Here is a 25,523-nt window from a genome sequence, read left to right as displayed (position 1 = left end):
ATACAAAACAACCTTAGCAAGTACAGTTGCAGAAGTATGCAACCTAATTTTGGTAAGTTGCAAAAGAAAGAAAGAAAGAAAGAAAAACCTGTCTTTAAAATCAACGTTGTTATTTGCTGGAGAAAGGATGGAGAGGTAACTTCCAGTGCAACTTCAACAGAAGAGAAAATAATAACACCATTAAAAGAGCATCTACATAGTATTCCTCTTAGGATAGTCTGTCACCAAGACGTTTACCTTAAAACATGTGCCCTATTAGCTGCAGTTGAGCATCCAAAGGAAAAACCGTAACATCAGGCAACCCCCAAGAGAAGAACATGCTGTGTCAGAATCCCACCATTTGAGGAGAAGTGAGGCTGCTGTGGAAGCACTGCCATACACTGATTTATACAGATTACATTTTCCCAATGAAAGCCCGCCCCTGCCCCCTAGATTCCTGCTCGCCCACCTTCTACTTCCCTTATGCCTTATTTCCTTCTCTCAAACTTCTATTTATTGTTTGTCTCCCCTTTCACTGTATAACCACGCTTTTTGTTTATTGTTCCTTAAATAATTAAACAGTCTCCATTTGCTTTCCTAATTCCAAACTAGAGCAGCAACTCATCTCTGTGCTATCACTCACTCCTCTCACCTCTCCCTTTATCTTGTTTCTGTACCTTTACAGCACTATTCAGCAGGCGGAGTTCAACTTTCTGCTTCTTTTCAAAGGACAAGTTAGCAGCTTTACAAAATTGCTATTAACGTAGGACAAAATGTATTTTAAACACACACAAAATAGTTGGAGTGATCCTGAAAAGCAAAGGTAAACCACGGTCAAGCGCATCAAGATCTGTAGTGCTAATTTTCATCTCCATTTAAGTAAAAATTCCAATTACTCAGTTGAATGTCTCTCTGAAAAGGCCTTTTTCCAGCACCATTTACTCAAGAGGCACTTTTATCTCCTCTCAGTCTGTGGAGCTGAGGCACAGAAAGCTCAGCCCATTCCATCGGCAAGGTTTCTACTCAATGAAACAAGTAAATCTGCCCAACCACAGTGTCTTCCCCAAAGTCCCTGAGTGAGCCCCGGCACAGCAATGAGCCGAACCAAAGGGCTGTGCTACAGCCACACCAAATGCTTCATCCCTCAGAAAGTCTCAACTCAACCATTCACCCAGAGCTTTTATCCTTGCTGTCTTTTGCTTTACTCCTATTTCTAAGGCATCTGGCCTACTTTGTCTGTTCTCGTTTCTCTCCTTCTCTTTCTTTTCATCCTTAAGCAGTTTACCAGAGAGAAACAAACAAACAAACAAACAAACAAAAGAACCCAAACATCTACAAACATGTTAATTCAGCTACCAGTGCCGTTTCCTTGCTGATGGGAAGCAAGACTCTGGGGACTGTGGCAATCCAAATGGCAAAAGGCTTTTCCCATATCCAGTGCTGAAGTCAGCACAGAAACTAACTTAAAAAAACAAACCTGCTTGCTGCAGGAACTTGATAGAGCATTTAAATATCTAGGGGACAGGAATAAAAGTTATTTCTTGGTCGGCAGCAGGAGCATTGTGTTGTTCCAAGTCCAGGTCCCTGTTTAACACATGGCAGCACAGGCTGCAAACACAGTCTCATCAAGAGAGATAAGCTATGCCAACCATCAACAGCAAGTATGGACACATGGACACCAACTACCACAGAAACCTTCATTAGGAAGATGCATCTTTGATCTTTATGAAATAACAAGAACCTCCTCCACAGTGTGTTTGGCAACTGCTTATCCAGAGCATGAACCCAGCCAAAGCAGAGAGTAGAACCAGTCCACACTGCACTGCTTTCCCTCAGATGCACGCAGACATTCAGTGTACACCCAGACCAACACACCGCACCAGAACAGAGAAAGCACGGAGACCTCTTTAAAGAAAGGCACTGGATTAAAACTAGAAGCAGAAATTTAAATTTCCTAGGAGAGAGGACCTCTGAATATGATGCTACCTCTCATATACAGCACACTGCATTTAAGAGCAGAAGGCACTCTTGCTCATACGTGCACTTATGGACAGTAGTCTATCTAAAAATAATCGAGTGTGCTGAGAACTTCATATATCCTTATTGCTTGGAGTTCCTGTAGATGTATCAACTTTTGATTTGTACCAGAGCTGAAGTATCCAACCCAGTCTGCACTTTCAGGAGATGACTTTTAGTAAATAAGCTAATATTTAAAAAGAGTTGGTCAAACAGGCCAAGGTAAATGCTATACATCCCATGAACTCCAATAATTTATTCTTGGCTCAAACAGTATTTTTTTTAAATAAGGTTCTCTTTGCATTGTAAGTTTCTGGATTTCAGAGCTTTGTAAGAGTTTTCCTCATATCTACTAAAAATATTCACCGGATGAAGCAAAACCACAAAGATGATGCACAGAACACTGGTTTAATTCGCATTCGCAAGTCAGGACTGATCCAAAGAACTTGCATGCAAATGACAAGAATGGTAGCTACATGTAAATCCTGCAAGTGATCGAAAACACAATATTCTATACTGAGAAAAGCTCCTTCCTTTGTCCACCTCATCAACTGAAACGGTAACGACAAATATTCCTACGCATTTTCCCGCTTCTTAAATTATTCATTTCATTAAAAGTTTTGAATCCCTTCTGACAGAGATAATCCCTTGCATGAGGCATATAAATATTCGGAATGACATAACATGAAACCCCTTAAAAGTGAGATGTAGAAGTGCCTTATTACTGAAAGTGAGCATCTAAAGGTGAGTTTGTATTAGAGCAATGCATTTTCTCTGGGGTTTGACACCCAAGTCTGCACTGTAAGGAAGACCAGTTTCATAAAGTCCAGTTCTATTGCTGGGAGGTTATTTCCCGAGCTGTCCTATGATGCGGTTGTTCTGAAGGTAGCCAGGCTCTAACGTAGCTTTAGCATGAGCAGGAAAAGATTCCTCTCTTCCAAAAGACTTTAAATAAAACCCTACGAAGCACATGGCAGAGACAAACCACAACACCTTGCTATTCTTTTCATGTTGTAGCAAAGCTCCCATGGACTTTACCAGGACAGGAATGGATCCAGAGCACAAACATCTACAACTATTAAAAAGATATGTCTTTTTGACTAATTCATTTGATTAATTTGGGCCAAAACATGCTGATTCTCAACAACTGCAGATCTGACCCTCCTTCTCAATCACTCTAGTCCTGTCCTCCGAGGTGCTGAGCAGCTTCAGCTCACCCCAAGCCAATGGAAAGCCACAACAAGCCACAGAAGCTCACTCTGCTCACACCATAGGCAGTGCTCCTCCACAGCAGACCTCAAGGTGGTAACCCCAGCAGCAACAGCTGAATAAATGCAAGAGACTTGGACTCAAACCCAAGCTGATCCCCTACCATAGCCACAGACCTCCCATCAGGGCCAAGAGGCACATTCCCTCAGCACGCTGTGTGCGGGACTGTCTGACAATGGGGCCAGTTCTGCTGCCTTGAGTCATCGGAGTACTACCTGTAGGAGTGATCCCATAGAAACCCATAGCAACTCGCAGAAGCGAGGGCTGCAGAATCAGCTCAGCCATCACACCGCTAGCGTTAATTCCAAGCAAGATACAGAAACTCAACTAGAAAACTAGACTCTGAACATAGCAAAGGTTTTGCAAATTAGTTTATTCTACAGCTTAATCACTTTCTTCTTTCCCTCTAAATCAAACCAGAAGCCCATTGTGTGTCTGTCCTTTCTAATTAAATTGCTAAGAAAAATACCAACACGTAAGCCAATGGAACACAGTGGTTTTCTGTATCAAAGCCTTCCAGTTACTGCTTTGCATGACACACACACCTTGCAATTTAAATGCACAAATCGTTAGACAGATTACCACGAGAAGAAATTATTCCCTGTTACTGTTCAGCACTCAGAAGAGGCCGTCCTAGGAAGAGTTTGAAGCTCTAAAAACACTCATTTTTCTTTCCTTGCCAAATCTGTAACATTTTGTCAGGGTTATTATTTTTAAATAATTACAATCCTCGCATGTTGTTTATTTTGTCATTTCCATATGTATGGAAATACCTCTGGGCTCATTTCTTTGAGACAAGCACTATACGTTGGTTGCTCGGTTTTCATTCTGACTCCGAGGAGTTGGCTTCTCCGTGCTTCTCAAGTTATCCGACTGTTCTCGTTCCACAATCACACCATCTCTGCTCTCTAGGGGGACGCTCAGCAAGACCGGGTGATAATCATCAGCCTGAAAGGCTTCGCGATTTTCTGACCAATTCTCTAAAATCTTCTAATTTTTAAGGGAAAGAGCCAAGAAGGAAAAGAAAAATTCCCTCTGGCGCATCCGAGACATGTCCTAAATTTTTGGGGAGGGGAAATTCGGGACGCACAGATTCCCAGAAAGGCGAGGGCACAGCTTGCTGCTACCCGCACGGCACCCGGCACACACGTTCTGCCGGCCGCCTGACATTTCCGTGCCGCTCTAAGGTCGCGGCCGTGCCCCGCCGGGGGGTCCCCACCGCCCGCAGCCCCACGCCGCGCACACGGAGCACCCGGGGGGCTGCGGCTGCGCCCGGGGACCGCAGCGCCCCCCGCGCCACTGCCCTACGGGGCTGCGGGCGGTGCAGCTCACCTGGCCGCGGCCAGCTCCGCCGCCGCCCCCGCTGCCATTTGTTGCTCGCGTTCGGAGGGAGCAGCTCTCCTCCCCATCACCGCCGCCTGCTCCGTAGCAACTGGTCCGGGTAGGTCTCAAAGTGGAAAAATCCCACGGCAACACCAACGGCGTCTTCCCCCCGCTCCGCGCCCCGGCCGCCGCCCGCATGCGGATCGGCGCGACCTCGGCGGTGAGCGGGCGCCTTGGAAACCCGGGCACGGCGGCGGGCGCTTTTTCCCTTGCTTTTTGGGATCGGGGATGGGAGCCTCCCCTCCTCGTCTACCCCGGGCTGCGGGTGGCAGCCCCCCTCCCCGCAGCCTCCGCCCCTAAATTCCCCCTTCCCCCGCTGCCTCGGCTGAGCCCCAGCCCCGGCACAGTACGGCAGCCCCTGGGCAGCAGCAGCAGCTTGAGCAGCAGCAGCAGCAGCGCTGTTCGCCTCCCTCCCTCCCCGTCGACTTTTCTCGTGGTGCCGCCTCCCCCAAACCGTGCCCGCAGGACCCCGCAACTCACATCGCACAGCGGCGGCGCCTCCCGCAAAACTTCGCCGTGCGACTCAGCTCGCGTCGGCTCGGCTCGGCGCGGCGCGGCGCAACAGGCAGCGCAGCCTCACCTGGCGCGGAGCCGCCGCGCCATGGGAGCGCCGGGCGGAGCCTGCCGGCGGCGCGGCCGGGCCGGGGCCGGGGAGCAGCCACCGCCCGCCCGCCCGCCCTCCTGCCTCCGCCGGGCCGGGAGGCTCTGCCTGCCGCCGCCTCTCCCTCCTGCCCTGCGCTGCGGCTGCAGGCAGCGGGAGGGAGGAGAGAGCAGAGGGGGAGGCAGGGAGGGAAGGAGGAGACTCCCCTCGCGCTCCCGCAGGCACGGCGGGAGATGCTCCCCCGGAGCGGTGATGCCGACGGGATGCCGCTCCCCTCCAGGCCGGGATGCTCTGGGCTCTCCTCGCAGGTTCCGAGCCGGGTGTGCGGGGGGTTTCCGGGGGTGCCCCAGCTCTCGCCCCCGTGCCCTCCCGGCTTCTTCACAGATCCTGAATAAGGGTTGTTGGGTAGCCAGCGTGAATGAAAGAATAAGAAATTAAACTCTTACCGCCAGCTGATAATACTCGATTTGGCCAACTTGCTGCCGCACCGTTTTGGCTCCAATAGACGAGCCTGCTCTGAACCCAACCCAACCAACCCTTCGCCGTGGTCATGTGTAGAATCCCTGCTTTGATTTTACCAGGGTGGGCTTCTCCTCTAACCCAGAGGGGTGCTTCTGTGGAATGGACCTTCAGCTTAGGCTTGAAGGAACATCGCCAGTGGTTTTGGTTTTGTCTCACTCAAACTGACTTCATTTGGCACTTCTCTATGCAGGCTATGCAAAGTGAACGTCCTATTTGCCTTGTGCAGGAAGGGTCCCTGTGGTCTGTCTCCCGCTGACAGTGCCTGCAGAAAGAGGATTTGGGAAAGACTCATCTTCATTTTGTATCTGGTTTATTTGCTTTAAGGTGAAAGTCTTCTTCAATGCTATACACAACAGAAAAGGAATCAGCTTGAATTTCCTCAGTAGTGTTTTTTGCCTCTAACTAAACAAACCCGTGCTATCTTCATGTAGGCCATTTTAAAGAGAAACTGCTGGGTCAGAAGGACAATCATTATGGCCATGGATAGATGGTCTATTTCAGGAGTAAGAAGGTAAAATACACTATAGATAAGCTGCTAAATGCCATTCTCCATCATTAAGACTCAATCCTGAGAACCTGTGACCAAGTAAATACTCCCCTGAATAATTTGTCTGAATCATATTGACAGGATAATGTAGGACCAGACCTTTGCATTGTACCAAACTCTGCCTTCTTTGCTCTCAGGAATATCTGCAAATTGGCTCATAAACATTTTTATACATGGCCATCATTTTGCATTCTTATTCATATAAGAGAAAATAGCAAATATGACAGAAGTTGATAAAAATCACTTTTGTCAGTTTTTTACATGTTCCTCTCATTTTCTGACCGACTCAACTCAGCTTTGAGGACACAATCACACAAAACACAAAAACTCAGTACATGAGCCCACATTCCTGCTGACAATAGGTTGGGTGGTGCCCCAAAGGCAGCACCAGGAGGAGCCATGACCAGGCTGCCAGCCCTGTATTGTTTACAAAGGGACATGCAATGAGATTCTTAATGGGACACAATGAGATTCTCAGGCTCTGAGATTTTTCTTCCTTTGACTGAAGCTGACTTAGATTCATTTTAAGACATTCATTTGGATAGTTGCTGAGAACCCCAAATCTATAATGCAGGAGCCATTTTTTTCCAAATTCAACTTGTGTTTATATTATTACTGCTCAGAATATAGGCATAAGACAGCAGGGTACAGCACCCGAGGTGGATGCACTTAATAGTCCTTACCCACAGTACAGTATTCATATCAGAGGCACCAAAAATCTCCTTGGAGTGACTTGCTGCAAAAGTATTTTTTAAATGAAAAAGATTGGCTGATCTTTTCATTTGGGTAAATAGCAAGAAGTAATTCTTTGATTAGATAAAAATCCCATCTCTCTGTTGTGGTAAATTCCCTTTAAAGTTGAATCTCAAGAAGCATTTTGTGGACTGAATCATTTATATAATTATTGTAACAGTATAAGGGAAGACAGATCCCAGCTTGCATGACTTTACTTGCCACATTACCCATGGTGTTATTCATCCTGTTGACTTGTGCGTGATACCTCGTACTAAGAAAAAAGAACATCCCCAAGGACAGAAATATTTATTCTTGTTGATGAAATCTCTGTTCTGCAGTTCTTAAAACAAGTTTTCTGACCAGCTGCATGCGAGTAGCTGGTTTGCAGGTTTGTATTCAAAGACTCGCTCCTGAGAGCAGCTAAGCATCTGTAACTTCAGCTGGAATTAATGGGTGTTTAGTATATCTCTGTAAAGGAAAAGAAAGTAATTTTTTCTGGGGAAGATTACTGTAAAGTGATGCACAGCTACTTGCTGTTAAAAATGTCAGAGATTTGTGAGAACTGAAATACAGCTGATGTTGTGCTCCCCCTCAGTTGGCTGTGTGTGTAGTAGGAAGAATGTGCTATTATTCTTAGTGGAAGAAACTTCACTCTCGAGAACATGTCCCATGAGCAGCCCCACTAGTGGATTTCTCATAGGCTTATTGTCTCACACATCCATTTCATATGATAAATAGAAGTCAAAGGAGTAATCCTCTCTTAGGAAGGAATATAAGTCTAATGGAGAAGGTCATTTGGCTGCCCTCAGATAAGAAAGAAATTGCTAATACTCACTGACTTCTACACATAGCTATTGAAATTAAGCAGCAGGAAATGATAGGTGATGCCAGATGGTTCTTAAGTTTACCTCATAAAATAATCTTGATCACAATTTATAAATATAAGAGGACCCAGTACTACCATCCCGATTATTTTTTTCTGACGCAAATGAACCAACATAAGTCACTGAGACTGTTTGTGAATAAGGCTTATTCATGCAAATATGACTTCACAGGATCAGATCCTTAAAGATTTATGAACATTAACAGAATATTTAAATGGCTAAATCAAAGGATGATCTGGTATTACCAGTCCTTTCCAGATATTCACAACCTTGTGCAAAACCAACTCTTCTTCCAGAGCTGAAATAATTTGAGTGACCTTCTTCTTATCCATTAACTAATATTCCTTTTACTGGAGTGTTCATTCTTTTCATAGCCAACAGCGTATGAAATCCATATGCTAAAAGTAGATACATCCAAGAACTAAATCATTTAATTGCCTTATCTTAAGCAGTATGTGTGTAAGAGTTCAGAGTATTTTTTCTGTTCATGGGCCATGGTAAATTTTTGTAGAGGACAGTGCAAATAGATATGTCAGTGGGACGTTCTCCTTGACATGACTCTGTGCTCAATAGGAAGACACAGACAGGGCCCAGAGCAATAATCTGCACCGAGCCGTAACAGCAGCAAAAAGCGTGAAATGGTGCATCGTGGGAATTCTAAAAGCAACACAAACCCCAGTGTTCACACTGTAGACATGTTCCTAAATTGGGTATCCGCTTCTGCTGTCTCTGCAGGTCGGTGATGTCAACAAACTTCGTGCTCCTCTCAGCCCATGGGCACCACCACTGCATTTAGAGAAGCCGAGGTTTTGTCCCATGAAGAATAATGGAGAGAAATGATCTTTGCAGAGGGCCACCACAAATCCTTTTCATCCTGTAATTTCCATTGGTACTTCTGGTAGCAATATGCATTGTTCTGAAGTCCATCTTGCTTCCTGATGCTGCACTTACAAGGATTGGAGGTTTGGATATGAAATGATCTCTTCAAGACATACCAGTAGCTCCTGGTTTCTTGTATTTGACAAGTTCTGTCATATTGAACGATCTTGCCAGCTTTGCACATACTCCCCTTTCTACACAGTGAGGAGCTGCTCTGTATTAAGGAATAGAGCTTCTGGTTTATATAACAGAAAATCCTTAGATTGTCAATAATTCATTAGCTCTGAAAGAGAAACAGCAGCTGTAAATAAGCTCAACTTGTACAGCTCATACTCCACCTAGCTCTGATTTAGAGAAAAATATAAGTGGTGAAGAACAGTATTCTGCTATGCACCATCCACTGCCTGAAATTGGTGCTTGGGCTGCTCACAAAATAGTATGCATTTCTGGGATGCTTAAATATTAGAGAAATAACTGGAAAATAGATGTTTCATGCTAATCAAACTGAGTTAGTAGGGGTTAGATCTTGTCAGACATTCCAGTGAGGGTTTTTTTGTTGTTGTTGTTATTTAGGAGACTTATATAAAATAAAAGTAGTTGTATGGATAGGACAGACTTGGATTTCTGCAAGGCACTTGGCTTAATACCACATGACATTTTGATTTCCAGTCTTGCATTACAGAGAATTAACAACTCACACATTATGGGGATTAAGAAGTGTCTCACTGACAAATTTAAAAATGTAGCCTTTTAATGGGGAGGTTTCATTCAATGTGGGGAGCTTTCCCAGCAGAGCCAGAAACAGTCTTTATCTAATACAATTTTATATTGTTTTCAGCAGTACAGACCAAGATAAAATCTGTGCTTTTAAGGCTTGTATATGACACAGTGTATTTTAGCACAGTAAATAAAGAAGATATATTACTTCTGCAGTGATTTGATTTGGCTAAATGATCACTGTCCAGCAGGCTGCACACTAAATTCATTTTAATGCATTCAAATGCAAATTAATACCTCTGGGGACCAGAAGCTTGTAGGAATGGGTACTGTCTCAAAAAGCAGAGACTTGAGGAATGACAAAAAAGTGATTACCCTGGATAATCACTCCGAACACAAGATCTCGGTGCAAAGCTATGGCAAGGACCCAGCACAGTCCTTGCAGGTTCCTAAAATAACAAGCACAGTTCTGGTGCTTGCACTTTAAAGAAGATGAGAAAATATTGGAGAAAATCCAAATAGTTTGTGAGTCAAGCACATGTCTTGTGATGGGAGGCTTAAAGAGCTGGGCATATTCCACTTACCCAAGGAAAGGTTGAGAGGATACGTGGAAAAGACAACAGACAGCGGTGAGCTTTTTTACTCTTGCTGACAAAAGCACAACTAAGTCCACTGACTGGAAGTTTAAGGTTAGATGTAATCAACCTTGAAATCAGATGCAATTTCCTAGCAGTAAAGGTAATTAAACTCTGTAAGAGCTTACAAAGGGAGATGGTGCACTCACCATTGCTTGATGCTGTCCTAAAAACTGTCTTTCTTTCTTAAATATTGGCTTTACTTCAGCTTCTGGGAGAACTTCTAATGGCCAAGGGAGCCTCAAATAAGGAGGAAAGGAGGGTCACGTCAGGCAAGATTCCCTGGTGATCCCTCAAGCCCTACATCCATTAGAATGTCGCATATGTGCAACTTCTTCCATTATGGTTGAAACAAGATGGCTTGAATTACACCCTTCCCACTCAGACATTTGCAGGTTGGCATTAAGCTAATGAGTATAATCAAATTCTGTACTCAAGGGCTCCAGTTGGCTGCCTACAGAGGTAAGGAAGAATCCCTTCCCATTCTTCCCAGAGGATATTTGGTCTGATATATTCTGCAGTAGAAGTTTTTCCATTCCCCTGAAGCATGGATTATTCATTTTGCTGTAGCCAGGAAGAGAGTAGACTAATGCAGAAAATGATCTTAGACATCTGATGCCCGGGTCTGAATTTAGTCAAGTCCAAGAGGAGTAGAGAATTTTCTAGATCAAATTGGCAAGGATGGCGAATTTTTGCAAAGATTGTCTCTGTGCCTCTGTGATTATCTGGGCATATAAGGACCAATCAGTTCTCAAGAATTGCAGGAGTCTTGAATACTGCTTCAGACACACAGCAGTTTGGTTTCTCAAGGAATAAAACACCACGGGCTAATGAAAGTAACTGTCTCAGCCTTGAGGTACATCTACAACAACTAATAGCCACTGGCACACAGGACATCAGACTAGGCAATATAATAATCTCTCTTGGCCCTAAATTGTGGGGAAACATAGAGCTAGTACATAACGGCTCCAATTTTCCCAATGCCCCTGGGAATGTGAGGAGGCAGATGTTCACACTGTGAGTCACAAATGCCAAGCAGTCTCCAGAACCACTGGTCAAGAATAAAGAGACCCACAGAGAATTCAGAAACAAAGCAACACCTTCCAAAATTTAAATTAAAAAGAAAGAAAGAAAGAAACATAAAATACGGCCTTTTGCTTGAAGGTCTTTGCCTTGGCAGGCTTGGGAGGAATGCTTCAGATGTGTCTGCCTTTGGTAGCAGAGAGCTGGCCTACGGCTTCCACCATCTGTATTACCTCCCTGCCTATGCTGACAGGACAGCTAGACAACATGGTTGTGAAAATGCCCTGTTCAAAACAGTTTTTTTTAAGATTTCCAGCCCTAAGCTGAGAAGTGGTTCATTTTCATAGCATGTGAGTGTGCTCAGCATCCCTGAGTGAGAAATCAGATATTTAACACCTTGTCTGGCAAAGCATTCATAAAGGCACTGTGGTGTTCTACTGTAGCTCCATATGGAAAACTGAATACACAGAAAGCAGCTGTTCCTGTATTTAGACTAACATAGCTGGTGGTAACTTGTTTTAAACCTTTTACCCAGATAGTCACAGAAAGGACTGAAAGAAAGCCATCTCACATTGGTGAAACAGGACAGAAAGCATGTAAATATTTATCATGCCAGTAGAGACACACATCTCCTCAACTTATTGCCTCTTGATTGCATACTTATACAATGAGAATGTTGTATTAATCACTAATAAGAGTAATTAATAATGTGGCACTGCAAATTATCCATTAGCAAAATGAGTGACAGTTTGTAATGTTCCAAAATGTTTACACCTGGCAACATGCAGCAGCACAGTAAGTATAGTTTCACATAATGCTCACTGGGATGAGCATTCTGTGAAACTATATGTTTCACATATATATATATATATATATAATGCTCACTGACTGTGGATACCTTTTTCTGCTGGAGCATGAGAGGCAAGGATGCATTATTAGCCTCAGCTCATCAAAATATTCTTCTTGGTTTAGATTTATCACAGGTTCCTCCTAAACTACAGATGTATTTAAGAAATGGGCTTGTCTCCTTGAGTGTATGTGCAGACTGTGAATGAGATTTCCCAAACGAATCTTCTGTTGCATAATTCTGCCTGTCATTTTTAATAGCTAGATGGTAAAAAAAAAAAAATAGCATTAAGAATCAGTGGTTATGATGGGACATATAAGGAGCAACAAGCAGTATCTCATAATCTATTTGTAGGACATCTGGGCAGCATATGGGAAACTTTGGTGGATTTATTATGTTCCTGAAACAGAAGAAAAAGAGATGTAAAGAAAAAGTAATCCAGAAACAACAAACAGTAACATGTAATTCTAGACTTGGACATCTGAGACACTGTTCAGAGGATAGCGAAGATATTTCTTAATTTATGTACAACAACACGACTGACAAAAATGTCATTGCTCTAGAAGAACAGTCGTGGTACCCAGGATATGTTATCTTGAGTCTTATAAAATAATCAGCTTGATGTTTTGGGTTGAGTGTTTAAATTATGTCCATTATTTTTAATTATGTTTATTATTTCTATGTAGAAAACTGTTAGCTGAACTGGAATTTCATCTGACATTTACAAGATATTTTACATTACTAAAATGAGAAGTATGGTGTGCCCCAGAGAAACTGCCAGCATAAGATCCTGATCTTGCAGATATTTCCACATCTGCTCTATGTTACGCACTAAGAGTAATGCTACTGACTTCAAGTAAGCGTTTTAAAGGACTTAAGTTAACAGTGTGTCTTTCATTGACTAACATCTTTAACAACATAAATGCACACACAGGTTGAACAAAATATGTAAATTAAACAACCCCTCGTGCTTAATCACTCCATCATCTAGACAAAATGGGACGGTATATGCACTTTCAAAGTAATTCTTGCTCACAAGATGAAAACTGCTATAGAAAAGTTGCTATTAGTATAAGATCACATTCTTTTTTCCCAACCGGCTAGTTAAAAATGTGCTTTCATCTTCCATGAAATTATTTTTCGTTTATTCAAAATTAAGTAATAAAAATAGAATGGGGATATATGTTATGGTGCAATAACAGGTATAACAGAGGTGACCTGGTAGTTTCATGTATATATCCTACATGTGAAGATTTCCTTCATTTCACATATGTCAGATATCAGCTGTCAGCTATTCCCTGGTACTACTGTTCTTCAGTGCGGGATATCAGGAAAGATGACTGAAACACTAAGAAGACATGCATTTTTCCCCACTTGTAAACTAAACTCTGAGGAAAAGCTGTCAGAGATTTAACATTATATCGTAAATATTCTTCAACATCCTCCAACTTAGGAACGTTCCACTAAAGAAAGCCTAATGGGAACCTCTCATTGAATTACGCTTTGCCAATGCAGCCTGGGTGGAGCAGCACCATGAACACACCAGAGGTCCTGGGAAAATGAGAAGCATGAGCACTGTCACCATGCCCTCAGGAAGGCAGACAAACATGACTTCATCCCTAAGGAAGATCAGAAAGTGATTTTTTCTTACCAGGCACTGATCTCAGGCTAATTGCCAACGCTGATGTTACTGGCTCTCAACATATACATAGTGATCCACAAGAACTGTAAACGAAAACAAAAGAAGAAAAAGAAACAAGTAAGCAGAAACATTTGAAATGTAATTGCCTCCTTTTTTTCTGTCAATAAAATCAGACTTTTGTTTAACTAGTTGAGTGCACAAATTATGGCTAGATGTCTCATTAACTGTTGTGCTGAATGGCACTAATGGCTGTCATCCAAAGAGCGTTTAACCGGAACCAACGTTAGACCCACTTAAAATCGGTGGTCTGCCGAGAACTCTTTCAGGCTCAGTGGAGTATCCAAGCCCGTTAGTTAGAACTGGACACTGATCACAGTAGATTAATTGACACAGATGCCCAACAGGCCAAAGCAAATACATCACGGATGCATGATTTTCCTAGCTGAAGAGTTTGTTACTAGAGGTACCAAAGATCTATGTCATCTCCCTCTCTGAAAAAAAGAGCTGGAGCTTAGAACTTCTCTGTTTTAATGTATATTAATAAAATCAATTATCCTGTGATATATTCATTTAAATTCATTTAAATTATAAATAAGTAAACAGGATTTGGCCTGACTATTGTTGGCTTGGAGGAAGCAATGAGACAAGGTCTCCAAATATTTCTGCCTCCAGTACTGGTTCACCAAGAGGATAGCTTTGTAATGGTAGTCATATCAGAAATGCCTAAAATCATCTGAATTAATTTTAAAATGGTCTCTGGGAAGCAGCTGAGCTGGGACTTAGAGGAAGAGAATGAGAGAGAGAAAGAGAGAAAAAAGTGAGGACATTAAAATGGACTGATTAATAAAATACGAATACAGAGAAAGCTGTGCAGCTGGGATTTTACACCAGCATTTAAAAATAGCAACACATATTATTCTGCTCCTGGACCTATATCACTTTAAATCTTTTAGAAACATATTAAAATTACCCAAAGAGAATTTTGTTGAAAAGCTCCCTCGAGTTACACACGATAATTAAAAAGAGGCTCATTGTAAATCCTTCTGTCTAGTTCAACAGTATTATCTGCTTACAGACAGCCCTCAGAGGGCAAAGTCACAGCCTTGGTCTGGCAAAATTATTGCCCAGTGATGATGCATTCTTTGTGCTCACAGTAACTCAGCATGAGCACAGTAACAACAGATCTTATATATGGCTGCTACAGCGTGAGGAGAAAAAACATCAACAACGTTATTGTTTATATTAATGAGACATCTCTGAAATAGCATTATTTGTCTAAAACAGAGGACAGATCAGTTTCAAAAGTCAAGAAGAACCAGCAAGGGAGCTTGGAGAATCAGTTGTGGTTTAATCTTCCAACTGATGAAAAATACTACCTTTCTCTAGATCACATAGATCACATAGACATTATGAAATTAATCTTAAAACTGAATTTGAGGGAGCTGAGTGATTGAAATCCAGTTATCTGAATGGTAAGATCATAGCGTACATGTGTTGAGCAGATCACCGTCTTAGGAATAATGTGATTCAGTAAAAAACGGAGCAGAAAGAAATATTGTAATTAATCTGGAACTCTGTACTGAAGGAAAAAGAGAACTGAATTTTAAGCTCTTGTTAGTCATCGCTGAGGCAAGACGTATATCTGAATCTGATCTATAAAGAAGCAGATTTTTGAAGAAGTATACCACCATTCCCCATCGGGCATGCAAAAGTGCACTGCATTTTGGAATAGCATCCACTCTAAAGCAGAAGACTGGCACAGACCTGTGCAGTTATTTTTCATTTAAGTCTTCAAGACAGAACTGATGTCTTGATCTCTTCTTCACCCTAATGTCAAGGAGTGATTTTCATCCTATTCCTGTTTTCCTGGTCCTTTTGTATTCACAGGTAAGAAGGGCTTGAGCAGCATTTCTTAAATGTGCTGAGAATTCTCATAGAGGGTCTTTGTGTGCAAATCTTGTGCATGCTTTCAAGGGCGAGTAAAGATGTGGCCTCTTACGATGGAACTGTAATGAAACAACATATTTGCTTCCAGGAGAGCTACACAGGCACTTCCATGTTTCTTACAGTTTAGTTTGAATTGTTGCTTTCATTATGAACCTATTAGTTCAGGGCTTTAACAGAGCCAAGCAGCTCTGCTTCAGGCTACTATTTGGCTCGCACCACCACTAGTACAAGAGTAATGGTTTGTTTGGACAATTTAATAAAATTCATTATCTCAACAGTTGCCAGGCTCAAAGACAAGCAAAAATGCATGTGCATGATTTCAGATTTTGCAAACGGTATTCAGATTTCACAAGATAGCTTTGCCTTTGAAGGAAAAAAAAAATAATAGATGAGAGTTCCTTAATTGGAGGTAATTTCCTTGTCAAATTAAGCAAAAACTCTGCTAAAATATTGGCTGGCATCCTAATGGGTAAAAATAATGTTCAAAGATAGCACAGTAACCAATAGAAATTGCATGGAATTTATCTTTAAATATCTAGTGATGATTAAATTACCACAATGTGAGTCATCTGACATGGTGAGGTGTGATGATGAACTGCACGCTTCAGTCCTTTGTAAAGTTTTGAGGTGTTGAAAGAAGAGCACTCCACACCTGAGTGTTAGTGTAATCGTCATTGATTGAGAAAGATGTAGTTCAGTAACAAACTAAGCATTTTCTGTCATTATGGATCAACAAAGAACTCATCTTCTGAAGTGCTTATTAAAGCTAAAATCATTACAAAATAGAGGAGTTTGAAAGCTGCTGCAATATATGTGCAAGAAACATCATTACATGGTATACATCTTATTGGAAATATATTTGATTTTTTTTTTTCCTGTGCCAGTTATTCCCTACATTTTCACATTTTCAAAACTGAGAATGAAGCATAGTGGGAGTCATAGTGTTAAAAGCCTTCAAATGACAATTTTAATTTAGAGCCTTTGATTCAAATGAGTGGATGACTCAGGAAACTGGTCTAGACTATACAGTCCTTAACAGGGCCACTTGTTAAGAGTCAGTCTGAAGTGTGGGTGATCACCCAGCTCCTGCAGAGAGCTGATGAGCAGCCCTAAGGAACAAGTGTTCTGGGCTATGTGGCCTCTCCTCCACATTGCAAATGAGAAGGCAGATTAGGGCTGTTGGACAGAAGGCACTAAGACGGGGGAGGTATTTGGGTTCTCTTTTGCTGGAATGCGGTGTTGAATTGTCTAGAACAGGATGGTGTTGGAACAAAAGAAGGTGGCACATCTTTGCAATTTTTTTTTCTCTTCTTTGTAATAAAGAATTAACTTAATCTTTAGAGGATGAAAGCTGTCTTAGTTTCACTGACTTCAGGAAAGCTCTAAGAGTGTATGCCAGTATCTGCAGCTGGTAGCTTTGGAATCATAGAATCATACGATCACCAAGGTTGGAAAAGATCCCCAAGATCTGGTCCAACTGACCACCTACCACCAATACTTCTCCACTAAGAGAATGTCCCTTAGTATTACATCTACATGTTTCTTGAACACCTCCAGTTTCAGTGACTTAGCCACCTCCCTGTGCAGCCCGTTCCAGTGCCAAATCACTCTTTCAGAGAAGAAATTTTTCCTAATAACCTGAATTTCTGCTGGAGCAACTTGAGGCCATTCCCTCCAGTCCAATCGCTAGTTAAATGGGAGAAGAGGCTGATCCCCACCTCATCAAAACCTCATTTCAGGCAGTTGTAGAGAGGTCTCCCTCTCCCATGAGGTCTCCCCCGAACTTCCTCTTCTCCAGACTAAATAATCCCAGTTCCCTCAGCCACTTCTCGTTAGACTTGTTCTTTAGACCCCTCACAGCTTCACTGTCCTTTTCCGGACACACTCCAGGTCCACAGTGTCTTTCTTGTAGTGAGGGGCCCAATACTGAAGGCAGTACTTTCATAATCACTGAAACACATGCATACAAACACCTCATTTGTGTTTTAGAGGAACATTCTTTACTGAAAAAGGCTGTAAACATTTCATAAAACAGCACCATTTTTGTTGACTGTGTACTCTGCAGTCATTTTTGCTGCAGATTGCTGGCACGGCTGTATTGCAGCATGCGTGGACAAATGCTCTGCCCTCACGTCCCCCTAGACTACATGTGGGATGAAGGAAAAGAAATTCTTCCAGCTCAACTTTCTCAAAATGTTGAGCTTCATATCTCTGGTATTAGCATACAGGTTCCTTTACAAATGCCTGGCAACTACACTCATTCCTGTTTTTGGAATTATCTAACATACTTCAAGAAGCTGCAAGGAATGCACAAAAAAGCCTGCCGGAATAACATGTGTAACTCTTCAAAATACAACACTGTAGTTGCCATATCTTACTGCTTTACTGCTTGTAAGATGTTTATTTTGTATATACTGTATTTTCGAAACCTACATTTCAGTATAATCAACACAAGTGAATCAATACTTGTAATTGCCTGCTGAAGCCTCTATCTTTTTTGACCCCATCAGAATATGTGTTGGGATAATCCAGATAGAGTCATTCCCTGTAAGGAAGTATAGTATGGGGTATAGGTGCCCTTACCTGTGGAGATTTGTGGAGTTTCAGTCACATGAGGGAAAAGGACTAAGCAGAAGCTGAAAGTAAGTCTATAATGCAGAGGAAGTACTTGGAAGAGATCCTTAATTTTCATGCTATCCAGGATAATAACTGAGCTCAGCCATCATTTGCAGCTGTTCTGGGATATATCACAATGAACAGAGATTAGCCATTATTATTCAGCATCTGCTTCAGTGTCCTCAATATCCTATAAAATTCTACGCTTTACCTAATTGGCCTAGAAGGAGAAACAAACCAATAAATCTGGTTTTATTATGATTATGTTACCAGACTGGGAGTAAATGAACTTCAAATATAATGCCTGGGAATACTAGATAATCATCTTCCAATCATAAGAGTAGCTATTAAGAAGTGGACTGGGGTATAGAAATGTTGTTCAAAAAGATTCTTTTTTTTTTTTTTTTATCTTCTAGCAATTAGAATAGCCATTTATTATTAATCATTAGTGCCATCCATCACTATCAGGGCTAGTGGATGTCAGTGCAGTTGGAAGAATGCTTATCCCCTTTTGCACATGGAACAGTGATTGGAAATGCGTTATGCCTACTCTGCAAGTCAGCTCTAACCTAGTATACCCTAAATGGTTTGGGATCTTGGAAATGCCCCTCACCTCCATGTCCCAGTGCACCTGTGGAGACCAGCAGAGTGTCAGCAAACTAAGTTTGCATTTCTAACAACAACCAAAAAAGTGGGGGGAAATGCAGAGCTTCCAGTACTGAGCTTTCATGATCAGCATTTTTCAGTGGTGAGATTATTGTGAAATAAACACTGGAGAGGCTTGGTAGTATTCCAGGCTAAGTAGGACAAAGGGAGGTATATTCATCACTTACACGGGTGGCAAACAGCTCAGTTCTGTATGTTCAGTAACTTACTGCATGAAACATTTCATTTTAAAAGATGCAGGTGGAGGACAATCAATTATTTGAGCGATATATTTTATAATACATACTCAAACCTCATAATTAACATTAAAAATGTTCTGTCTGAACGGTGTATGGCTGACTTGAGAGGATTATTTTCAGGACCGCCCTAATTGTCGTGTGTTTTATTTTTCCACACAGCTATGACAGAAATCATGACTGATGAGTAAAAGCCCCCAACACCGACCCTTTGAGGACTGTCAGATTTTATGAGCTAATGCTAAGTCTGTACTCATTTTGTAAAACATTGAGCAAATTTTCAGACACTGTAAAAAAAAAAAACCCACAGAGATGAAGTAAAATATGTTAATATTGTCAATGAAACAGTGAGTATATCAAATGGGCTTTATATAACATAATATATGTAAAATGTAAAAGTTCGGTAGCAGATCAAGCATTAAACCTTTTTCTTTTTTTTTTGTCAGCTGCAAGAATAAAGAGATAAAATACAGTTTGAACCGCCCTCGAAAATCTCTCATTTGTAATATAAATGAGTTCTCTAAGTGAGAATCTTTGCAGAGAATGAACATTAGAAACGATCAGTCATCAAAATGGGGTCATGAAACACAAACCTTCAGAGAAGGGATCGGTATGCTTCACTCTTACAACAGCCTCCCAGGCAACCAGGCAGCTCCAAGTATTTATATCTGAAACGATCTCTGTTTGCAGGCTTCAGATCAGCGAGGAGGAACTACAGTGCCTTCTCTCTTTTTTCAGCCCTATCTGGCTGCCACCGTGCCGGAACTGTCAAGGAACAAATGCTGTGATTTCAGGCTGTGTGCTCACTTCAGTTTCTGACAATGCCTCTCAGGTTCGTAGGCTTGTCAACTCGATTGTAATGATTGTCACTAAAACTGATGCACTGAGGAATTAAAGGTTCAGATGTATGTTAAAATTGCCTTCCCTACTCATGAGAGGTGCCAGGCCTCGGAAAGAAATTTCAAAGGAATCAGAGCATCTGTAAGGGGGTATTTTTGGCAACTACAGATAATATTTTGTATAAAGCAAGCACTTTCCATTCTGATTTTCTTATCAGAGAAGAGCAGGAAACAACCTGAACTTGAAAACTGGCAGAATCTTACCATTAGGACTGTCACAATCAGAAATCTAATAGCTTTGCAAAGGAGCAGTGAGATTGCATAAAAAAGGATCACTCCATTTTTAGTTCAGCATCCTATCCAAATATGTTCTGCATTCTTGAATTATTTTCAAGGTGTTTCACCAACTACATTAAAAAAGATGATGATGCAATAGTCAGCATGCAAAAAAAAAAACAAACAAAAAACAAAAACAAAACAGTGCCTTCAGGAGGAATGGTTTCTTATGAATGGAAAATGTTTTATACATAAACATCCCAGGGGTCCATCACCTTATCTCAGGAAGAGCTCGTAATTGGTTTCATTTAGGAAAGCCTTTGGGATCTCTATTAAATGACTTTTAGTAGGTAGCTTCTATCTATTTGAGTTTCACTCTAGTACTGTTTTTGACTCCTCTGATGCTTTCCAAGTGTTTTGGTTATTAAAAAAATAAATAAATAAAATAGGAGGAAGGTGAGAAAGGGAAGAAATAGAAATTAATGCAAACTGAACAAATGTCAGCTCCAGCTGACTTGATCTACATCAAGGGATGATTCTTTTCAGGAGGATATTTTTGCTATGTGCAAATTTTAGAGCCTAATTTTGTGAGCTCAAATTTGGAAATATTTTCTTAAAACTCTGTAATCAATACTTCCCCACCCACAGCTCACCCATAGTCACATCCCTCCTTAGTGGCTCCTGCCTAAATGTCCATTTGATCTCTAGCTTGTCCAGCAGTGTTAATACTACTATGAAATGTCATGGTATGGGACTGAGCTCTTGAGTCATTACTGCTTTTGGAGGATAGCTTATCTGAGCTATGTTCCAAGCTCAGGACTTTGTTTTTCCTACAGTTCAGTAGTTGTCTGTCATGACCTCCAAAACCTGGCTCTGGTCCACAGCAGTCTGTGTCTGAGCTGAAGGCTGCCCTCATGCAGCATCCATGGCTTTAACTCCTTCTGAGATGCTCTGGAGAAGAGCCTCTGTGTGTCATACTGCCTGGCCAACACTGACCTAAGCTGGCAAGAGCATGCTGCAGCCCAGTCTGCCAGCAAATAGCCTGAGTTCAGCCCTGAAGCAAAGCACAGCTGCTCTGAGCCAAGGCTGAACTACAGCCAGCAGCAAGGAAGGGAGGAGATGGGCTAACAGGGCTCAGTGGGTTTATGCCTACTCTCAGATCCTGACCTCCATGGGGATTACGTAGCTATCCTTGTTGGAACGAGAATTTTCTGTTAATACTGAAAAAGTTCAAGTGTTTTTTACATAGTAACAGCACTGCAGTGAGTCTTGGTTCACTGCCATACTTAGGAGTCTCCCATCAACTGGAGTCCAAAACAGCGCTGATCTCTATTGTACCCAGCCACAGCAGACAACTTCGAGTAAATCTGTTAATGTTTTAAAATACATGCAGTAGCTCACATTCTTGCATTTAGTCCAACCACCTGAAGTCAGTGGAAGTTAAATTAACTCCTGTACTTTCAAACATCTTATCCATCACTCATGCTTTTACTTCATGAAGTCCATCTTCTGCTAATCTGTTCCATGAAGGCCCGCAGCAATAAGGGTAGAACTCAGAAAAGAAGGCAGATGTCCAAACTTTCCACTGCCTTTTATCACCACCAAATACATATGAGTTAGGATCTGCCCCATACAAGTTACTGCAATGCCACTGATCTCCGCTCATTTGTGTTTAGTTAACCAAGGCTAAGATATATGGGACATCAGGATAAATGAGCAATTGTCTACATGCAATTTTTAACTGAAATGTTAATGTAATCTCCTGTGCAGCAGACAACATTTAAATCAGATTTTCTTCAAATTTGCTGTTGCCGGAAACATTTCCTAAAAAAACCCCAAACCAACCAACCAACAAAAAACAACAACAACAACAAAAAGATTTTGAATCTTAACTCAGATGGGAAAATCCACAGATAGATCTCTTTAATTAATTTAAACATCAGTAATCTAAACCTCTAAGCTCTCCTGAGTAATTCTGGTAACAACACTTAAAAATAATGCTCCTGTGAAGAGCTCTACTAATTAGGAAAATGATCAGAATTAATGTTATTCATTTCACAAAGAAAAAGAAGATTGTCTCTGTTGTGGCACATGCAGAAAGTTCCAGCCTACTAGCAAATGAAAGATAAAATATGAAGTCATTAATACTGGCCAAAATAAACAAGATTTTTATATTTAAATATGGAATAACGGAAGGGAAGGCCTGAAGGGAAAGAAAAAAAAAAGTGTACCCACAATGAATACACAATTGAAAGCACATCTTTCAAGAGAAGTCCCTACTCTTTTGCTTTTACAGGAGGTCAGCATATTCAGTGCAACTGAGGTAATGATGCTTTAGATTCTCTTATCAAAGGTCTGTTGTTCTTCCCAGAATTTAATTCAGTTTCACTGGTGCATCAGGGAGAGCCATTCATGCAAGGAGCCAGCCTGTAGGCATGTGTGATTAAGTGTTCTTGGCTGACTGTCAAGGCTATTTGTTTGTGAAATTAAATATATAGATTTACATCTGTAAGAGGGATCATCTTTGAGTGGACTTAATAAATGCAACCAGCTAGTTACATGACATTTCAGTTGCACGCACTCAAAAAATGAAGCATTTAAATATTCATAGTAAAAAAGAGGTAAGGCAATTGTTCCACAGGTTGGTTTGATAGTAAACAAGATGCATAAATATAACTTGTGCAGCACTCTAACTGTTTCCTACTACAACCATGCAAACTCAGCCAACGCACATCCTGCCTTCTTGGATGATGCTCATTTTTTGTCCCTGGTCATTTAGGGATGGTAACATGGGTATATTTATTAGTTTTACTTCCAAGTCATCACCACCATGGCCGTGATCAGATTTTTTTTCTGCTGTCCTTCCATTTTGAATTACTTTAAAATCTGACTCTTGGGCTAATAGAGAAGAAAGAGCACGTTGCAGTCTTATATTAACAGATTTAAAAAATGAAAATATTAAATGAATAAATAGATTAGATGTGCCGAGCTGTAAATATTTGCCATGTCACTTCTGGGTGTTCACATTTTAAACTATTATCCTAAGCTTAACTTCATGACTTGTGAGGCCAGGAGGATGTGATATACAACTAACAGAATAGATTACTTACCTTTACGAGATTGTTTGTAAGAATACATCTACTTTGTCTTGGCATTTGAAATATATTTATAGCACAAGAGCTCCTTTTTCATTGCAAGCTGAGTAAAACTATGTGAGCTACTACATATTTCTTTTGCTGAAATTCAGAGAAAATGAAATTGCTGCCTTGAGCCATGCTTTGAACTACAAACCACTGTCACTTGTACCAAGCAAAGCTTTAAGACTTACACCTCAAGACTTAGTCAGAAGCCACAATATTCACCCCCAAACCCCTACCAAGCCTCTGAGTCATCTGCTGATGGAAACAGACTTTTTCAGACTGCCCCACAAGGTATTTGCCTTTCAAGTCAGAACATCACTGAGTTCATAGTGCCTTGACCTTACATAAAGTAGCTACCTATTAAGTACTTAGAATAAGCACCAGTGTGCCTCAAGTGTTAGTGTGCCACGGCTATACATATATGTGAAAAATCCTTGAGTGTAAAGATCTGCTGTGTCCCTATGCAAGGCGATAAACAAGTCTTATCCTTTCAGGTTTTTTAATCAAAGAAGTAAAACCAAGAGAGATATCTTTTGTTCTGTAATTGTATGTGTGTCAGTGCCGTGCCTTCTCCAGTTCATTTGTTATGATTTATGTTTTCAGAGAGCGTATGGTTTTACTGCATAGGAAATGTCTCTGTTGAATTGAGTTCCCTGACTGCAGTAATTCTGTATGAGCTCAGCCTTAATCTGCCGATGATTTCTTGTTTCTGTAAAACCAGTTTACAGTCACTGCATTATTTACAGCATTATTTATAGTAATTAATTTTGGTCTTGTCCTGCAAGTTCTTCACTACGTGAGATTTGCCAGAAAACACTTTTTTGTGCATGCAATAAGACAAAACAGTATACCAAAGTCGAGTTTCTATTTAAAGATACTGCCACAGTTCAAACTCTGCTTTAGTTGTGTAAGTTCAGATAAAATATCAAGAAGCCCAGAGGGAACAGGAAGAATCTCTAAAACTTCAGCAAGTCTTCTGTAACCACTGTCATTAATATACCAAAATGATCAAACGTTCAAGGTGACTGGAAGTTCACTGTTTTTATCTCTGATATCTCTGGTGCAGGTGAAGAAGGACATCAAAGAAGGAGGTAAGAAAAGCAGAGTACAAGGACTGCAGGAGCAGAGGTGGCCTGAGTTAATTGGATGGGAAACTATCAAAGCTGGTCTCTGGGAAATTATACTATAACTGCAGTGTTAATACTGTATGCTGGCAGCAAATGGCCCACAGCCAGTACTTGTGTAGCAGACCAGTGAAAAACAACTAAGCTCATGTGTGGCCAGATTGTAGCTGGAAACGTGTCAGCAGCACAGTACATATCGTACCAGGGCACCCATCACCACTTCAAATCAATAGCTTTCTCCAAAGTAACTAAACTGGGATTAAGGCCATCAGGATTATGGCAAGTGTTTTAGAAGAAAAATATATCCTAAGAACACAGTATATTTTACATATGAATTTTCCTTGTGGACTTCAAGAAGCAGGAGATGCAGGACAGTAAGGAGATCAGACAGTGTGCTTCCATCTGAAGTGCTGCTCCTCACCCCTCCTTCCCAGTACTGAGCAGCCAGCCTTATTTTAAGCACATCAAGCAATAACAGGTAGCTTTTCCATCATAGGACTCCATTCTTTGCTTTCCAGCCCTCAGCAAAAGGAAACTTCTTAATATACACACCAACCTAATGCTGCATGTGATTTTGGGAGTGTGCCACTTTCTTTCTCAAACTGGAAGAATTATTTTTGAATTAAAAAAAAAAAAAAAGAAAAAAAAAAGGAAAACCCTTGAGTAAAATACAGCTTGAAGGCAAGACATTTACTTATGGGAAAGATCAGCTTACAAGTCAGCATGGCAAAGACATCTGCCTGCACTGAGTGTTGGGCTGGAATTGGAATCGCTGTCTTCACCTGCCTTTGAATTTTCAAAGGTGATGGCAGCAAAATGACCCAGTTTATATGTTCAGTTTTGGCATCCTTGTGTTGCTAAAAATAAAGAAGTGACAACTTTGTAAGCAGGAGGGATAACCCACTCTGTTAGGTAAACTGTGTCAGCAGATTTTTGTTTGATCTGTTGAGAACGGTCATCTTAATGATCTTCTTCAGGATGCTCGAGGTAGTAGTTCAGG

At 41.3% G+C, this 25,523-nt stretch overlaps 1 protein-coding gene and 2 long non-coding RNA genes across 6 annotated transcripts in view; 1 reads left to right on the top strand and 2 right to left on the bottom strand.

The window, feature by feature from the left end:
* Window positions 1–5,810, bottom strand: part of LRRC3B (leucine rich repeat containing 3B) — a 45,194-nt gene extending 39,384 nt beyond the window's left edge. Inside the window, exon 1 of one of the 3 annotated variants that reach the window (XM_040696276.1) lies at window positions 5,695–5,810. The gene's annotated coding sequence lies outside the window, so the exon portion shown is untranslated. Of the gene's footprint in view, window positions 1–4,596; window positions 4,915–5,127; window positions 5,193–5,694 lie in introns of those variants that run through there. The other 2 variants (XM_015281792.4, XM_418756.6) reach the window with 2 other exon arrangements.
* Window positions 4,605–19,616, top strand: LOC112531717. The gene is made up of 2 exons (XR_003073622.3): window positions 4,605–4,705; window positions 8,672–19,616. It is a non-coding gene; the product is annotated as an uncharacterized LOC112531717 (long non-coding RNA).
* The window catches only part of LOC101748968, a 56,052-nt gene continuing 36,592 nt past the window's right edge, over window positions 6,064–25,523 (bottom strand). Inside the window, exons 2-6 of one of the 2 annotated variants that reach the window (XR_005857789.2) lie at window positions 19,738–19,909; window positions 18,210–18,363; window positions 13,689–13,762; window positions 10,317–12,437; window positions 6,064–9,098 (exon numbers count right to left, since the gene is read on the bottom strand). This is a non-coding gene — a long non-coding RNA (uncharacterized LOC101748968). Of the gene's footprint in view, window positions 9,099–10,316; window positions 12,438–13,688; window positions 13,763–18,209; window positions 18,364–19,737; window positions 19,910–25,523 lie in introns of those variants that run through there. The other variant, XR_005857790.2, reaches the window with a different exon arrangement.

The sequence above is a fragment of the Gallus gallus genome, chromosome 2 (assembly GCF_016699485.2).
Source record: "Gallus gallus isolate bGalGal1 chromosome 2, bGalGal1.mat.broiler.GRCg7b, whole genome shotgun sequence".
NCBI classification, from domain to species: Eukaryota; Metazoa; Chordata; class Aves; order Galliformes; family Phasianidae; genus Gallus; species Gallus gallus.
The sequence above is the reverse complement of the archived record's forward strand: the minus strand, read 5'-3'. Positions and strand labels throughout refer to the sequence as shown.